Source organism: Tupaia chinensis, unplaced genomic scaffold (assembly GCF_000334495.1).
Source record: "Tupaia chinensis unplaced genomic scaffold, TupChi_1.0 Scaffold000275_1, whole genome shotgun sequence".
Lineage (NCBI taxonomy): Eukaryota > Metazoa > Chordata > Mammalia > Scandentia > Tupaiidae > Tupaia > Tupaia belangeri.
In genome coordinates this window covers 5,833,893-5,839,361 of record NW_006159757.1, presented here as the reverse complement: position 1 = coordinate 5,839,361, position 5,469 = coordinate 5,833,893, and the positions used below count along the sequence as shown (strand labels likewise).

Sequence of the window (5,469 nt, the reverse complement as noted above, 5' to 3'; positions counted from 1 at the left end):
AACCTTGATTGTCTTTGCATTGTATAAATCAGGTCTAAAAGTAAAATGATGACACACTCTTGCTTGTGCCTCTTTGGTTTCTAGCTATGTGTGACTAAAGTCCACTGAATTTTAATCATACGTAGCTAGAAAGTCAAGGAAGGGCCCCGGGATTGGGTCCAAATGCAGAATATGAAATCCTTTCAAGTTGGCATTGGCCACAGAGATTCCAGGTTATACACAAGACAAGCAAGGTGAGCTTGAGAGGGTGAATAAAGACAGAGTGTGGGCAAGAGCTTCGCCTTCCAGCCAGGGAACACAGTTCTTCCTCAGTTCTCATGCAGAAGAAAGGAACTCACCTGTAGCTATGTTTTTCAAGGAAAAGGAGAAAAAAAATAGAATTCTGCCAACTCTAAACCAACATTTTGGCTTCGTTCTTGGTGCTGAGTGGCACAGGAACCGGATTTTAGATAAAGAAGAGACGTTTCTGTTACCTTGCAAGGCAGGAAATGGGTTTTTGGTCCTGGGATTCCTTTTCTGAGTGTGTGGGTGTCACAATTTCCTGTTTCTTTTCTTTCTTTCTTTTTTTTTTTTTCTCTCTTTCTCTCTCTTTAAGCTTTTACACTGGGTTTATACAGTATTGTACTTTTTTTTGGTATGGCTTTTCTCAGTGTAATGTTTTTGAGCTACATTGGTGTGGTATATACCAATAGTTCATTCTCTTTTATTGCTGAGAGGTATTCAATTGTATGGATATACCACAACTTTTTTTTTTTAAGAATTATTTTTATGTAACTTTATTATCATCATTCTCTTATTTAGTTTTATTCATTTGAGAGACAGCGAGAGAGAGAAAATGAAGGAAAGTGAGAAAGCAAGTCACCAGGTTTAGGACTTGAACCACAGTTGGCCACGTGGGAGTCCAGCGTCCTCAACCATCATGCCACCTACTGGCCCCATATACCACAATTTTTATACCTACTGATAGACACTTATAGTTTTTAGTTTTGGGCTCTTATAAGTAAGTTACTATGAACATTCATATATAGGTTTTTTTATGTATATATTCTTTCATTTGAGTAAATATTTTTAATTTATTTATTTATTTATTTATTTATTTATTTATTTCATCAGAGAGATGGAGACAGAGAGGAAGAGAGAGAGAGAGAGAGAAAGAAAGAAGGAAAGAAATGGGCATTCCCAACAAGGTCTTTATACTCTGATCCATCCCTAGTCTCATTTAGTGAGGGTCACAGGCATATACCTGGCATGTACAGTGAGACCTCAGTGTACAAACCTGGGACCTTCCCATGTGGGTTCAACATGGTGGAACATTGCATCACTGCTATGCCACCATAGCTGGCTGATTTGGGTAAATATTTTTATTTGGGTTGAAATAGGTGATGGATCAAGAAGGTAGGTCTATATATAACTTTCTAAAAAGCTGTCAAATTGTTTATAACATGATTGCATCATTTTCTATAAGGGTACTTCATAAAGTTTTTGGAAAATGTAATTAAAGTATGAACTTATTTTTGTGCCAAAATTTTAAAAAGTTTATGTACAGTTTTTTTTTATAATATGAATTTTCCATAAACTTTTGAAAGACCACCCCTTGGGAGGTGTTCAGAGATGGCTTCTTCATCTTTTTTGAGGGGAGAACATCAGAGAACCTAACGTTGTGGACTACACACCAGGTAGTCAGAAATGTTGGTTAAATTAGAGACAAGTACACATGTCAATATAGTGAGAAGCTTCTCCATGACATCTGTGCGTAACAGCTAGATCACTATCTATGCATTCTTTTAGTTTCTCATTGAGCAGGAAATGCATTGACTTCTGCCAGAAGAAATGGCCACAATAATGGATAAATATTCCTAAAACTTGTGGAGTGAACCATCATTCAGAGGGAAGCGTGTCTAGAGGATGGGGATACAATTGCTTCTTATTTGAGACATGGAAATTGACCTAATGGAATTATTCAAGTCCAGGTCAATATATACGTTAATAGTTCCAACTCCATATAGACCATTAGAATATTTACACCAGATAAAAACAGGCAAAGCATAACTAAAGTAAAAGTGTATTTTTCCCAGTGACACAATATGGCACTCTCCACATTCGCAAATGAGCAGGTTAAAACCTTGATTGTCTTTGCATTGTATAAATCAGGTCTAAAAGTAAAATGATGACACACTCTTGCTTGTGCCTCTTTGGTTTCTAGCTATGTGTGACTAAAGTCCACTGAATTTTAATCATACGTAGCTAGAAAGTCAAGGAAGGGCCCCGGGATTGGGTCCAAATGCAGAATATGAAATCCTTTCAAGTTGGCATTGGCCACAGAGATTCCAGGTTATACACAAGACAAGCAAGGTGAGCTTGAGAGGGTGAATAAAGACAGAGTGTGGGCAAGAGCTTCGCCTTCCAGCCAGGGAACACAGTTCTTCCTCAGTTCTCATGCAGAAGAAAGGAACTCACCTGTAGCTATGTTTTTCAAGGAAAAGGAGAAAAAAAATAGAATTCTGCCAACTCTAAACCAACATTTTGGCTTCGTTCTTGGTGCTGAGTGGCACAGGAACCGGATTTTAGATAAAGAAGAGACGTTTCTGTTACCTTGCAAGGCAGGAAATGGGTTTTTGGTCCTGGGATTCCTTTTCTGAGTGTGTGGGTGTCACAATTTCCTGTTTCTTTTCTTTCTTTCTTTTTTTTTTTTTCTCTCTTTCTCTCTCTTTAAGCTTTTACACTTAGAAGATATATTTAATGCCCTGTTTTTTTTTTTTTGGGGGGGTAAATTGATTTATATTACTCAAAATTGGACTTTATTTTCCAGGTCTTGCAAAGATCATTTTGAATATGCTTTTTGTTTAGTATGTCAAGTATACCATGCAAAATGCTTTTTCTTTGGAGGAGATTAACATTGTCAGCTGCTCAATTTAGAGGACAATTCTAACTGGCTGCTAAAGTAAACATATGGCCTCTAATAATTTTTTTTTTTTTTTTTTTTTTTTTTTTTAATACTAATTCCACAAAGAGAGATAAATGATAGCGATCAGACACCATAGTATTATTATTTAAGATTTTTTTTTTCATTTTTCATCCTAAACAAGAAACACTTGATTATATTTAAAAAAATATTTTTTTGGGGGAAGCCCTATTTTGGACTGCCTTTTTTTTTTTTTTTCTTTTTTCTTTTTTTTTGGAGAAGTTTTTGCTATAGGGTGCATGCGCTCACCAGACAGACAGAGACAGAGACAGAAAGCGAGAAATCACCCCCTGGGGGGATGGCCATGCCGCAATCCCTTCTCCTCCATTCTCCTCTTGGGATCTTGGGCACCCACGCACCATGCCCAGCATGAGTTTAAGCCACTGGGTCCAGTACTCGAACTATGGTCGACTTCATGGGAGTCCAGCAACATAGCCATTATGTTAACTGCTGGTCCCTTTTTTTTTCTTTTTTAAGAGTAAAATAATTTTTACTTAGTTTTTGTTTTAAAGAACTATTTTGACTTAATTTGTTCATTTACTTATTTTAATTTGACCAGAGATGAACAGAGTGAGAGGGAGAAAGAGAGAGAGAAAGAATGAAAAACCAAGCTGCCAGGTCCAAGACTTGAACTGTGATTGGCCATGTGAGAGTCTAGCACCCAAAACCACCACGCCCCCTGCTGGCCCCTTTACTTAGTTTTTAATATAACCATATGAGTTGAGAGATTAGTACAATACCATAGCTCCCAACATTGCAAAAACACAGATTACCTGGCCTCACCCCAATAGTTTCTGAATCAGTAGATCTGGGGTAGGACCTGAGAATTTGCCTTTCTAGTAAGTTCTCAGGTGATGCTAATGCTGCTGGTCAAGGGACCACCCTTCAGAAATACTGATCTAATGTAAAGAGAATCATCCTGGGTGCTAGGCTTCCTCGGTTCTAGAGTCTTAGAACCGTGAGATTTTACAAATTGATGACCCCTTAAGAAATCACTAAGTTTTAAAGTCTCACAATTCTGTTATCAATGTTTACAACATAATGATCAATGCTGAAAAAGACAAATATATTTTAAATCTTTGATTATATTAGTACACACTATATGCATACTTTGAAAAAAACCATACTACACCCCACAAAGATGTACATTGAATATATGTAAACCAGAAATCAGAATTAAAAAAAAAAAAACTTCATAATTCCATGGAGATAGTTGAGTTCAGGGACTGGCAGGCATGCTTTTTCTGTAAAGAGCCAGATAGTCAATATTATATACTTTATTGTTGAATCTGCTGAACTCCTGCTCAGCTCTGCTGTTGTCATGTAAAAGCTGCCATAGACATTTGTGAGCAAATGAGCAGGGCAAGATTCCATAAAACTTTATTTATGCAGGTATAGTGCAAGCCAGACTTGGCCCAGGTCATTTGCCACCCTATTCTAGTCTAAGCTTTCATTTCAAGATGCAGAAAGTGACTTCCAGAGAGGTTAGTTAACGATGACAATCACACAGGTGGTCAAATGTATGCCATGTGACTTCTAACCAGCTACTTGACTTGAGGAAAAATGCTTTACCATAGTACCTATAAAATAAGAAGGTGTATTTGTTATCTGTATCAATTTCCTAGAACTGCAGAAATCATATAATTTTTTTTTCTCAGTTCTGGAAAATGGAAATTCAAGATCAAAGTGTCAGCAAGATTGGCGTCTCCTGAGGCCTCTCTCTTTGGCTTGCAGATGGCCACCTTTTTGTGTTCTCATATGACCTTTTCTCTATGGATGTACATTCCCTGGTGTTTCTACCCTAATGGCCTCATTTTAACTTATCTGCCTCTTTTTTTTAAATTTTTTTTTGCCATGGGGCACATGTGCGTGCCAGAGAGAGAGAGAGAGAGAGAGAGAGAGAGATAGAGGCAGAGAGACAAAGAGACACAGAGAGAATCACTTCTGGGCCTTTCGACTAAGATCAAGTGTAGTATCTGTTCTTATCAGTTTAATATCTGCCTCTGTGAAGGATCTCCACATACTGTCATATTCTGAGGTGCACTATGGGTCAGGCATTCCACATATGAATTTGAAGTAGGGGACACACAATTAAGCTCATGATATTATCTATTGCTATTTAACAAATTACTCCAAAATTTAGTGACTTAAAATAATTAAAATGTATTGTTTATGGTTTCTGTGGGGCATAAATCCAAGCTTTAGCTGGCTGCCTCTCATTCCGGTTTTTGCAAGTATTAGCAGCAAAGTTGTCAGTCAGGGCTGTGGTGTTGTCCAAAGGCTTGATTGGGGGAAGGTCCAAATTTACTCAAGTGGCTCTGTCCTTCATGGGATATTGAACTGAGAGTCCCAGTTTCCTGTTAATTGATGGTAGAAGCTGCCTGCAGTGCCTTGTCACCTGGTCCTTTTCATAGGGCAGCTCATAGTGTGGCAGCTGTTCCTTCAAAGACAACAAGAGTGAGAGAGGAGGAGGAAGTCTTTTTGCAATGTAATGTCAGGAGGCTAGT

The 5,469-nt window shown here is 37.8% G+C and overlaps 1 pseudogene; it reads left to right on the top strand.

The window, feature by feature from the left end:
• Positions 1–4,899: 4,899 nt before the first annotated feature.
• LOC114008049 (uncharacterized) lies at positions 4,900–5,009 on the top strand (annotated as a pseudogene).
• The last annotated feature ends 460 nt before the right edge of the window (positions 5,010–5,469 follow it).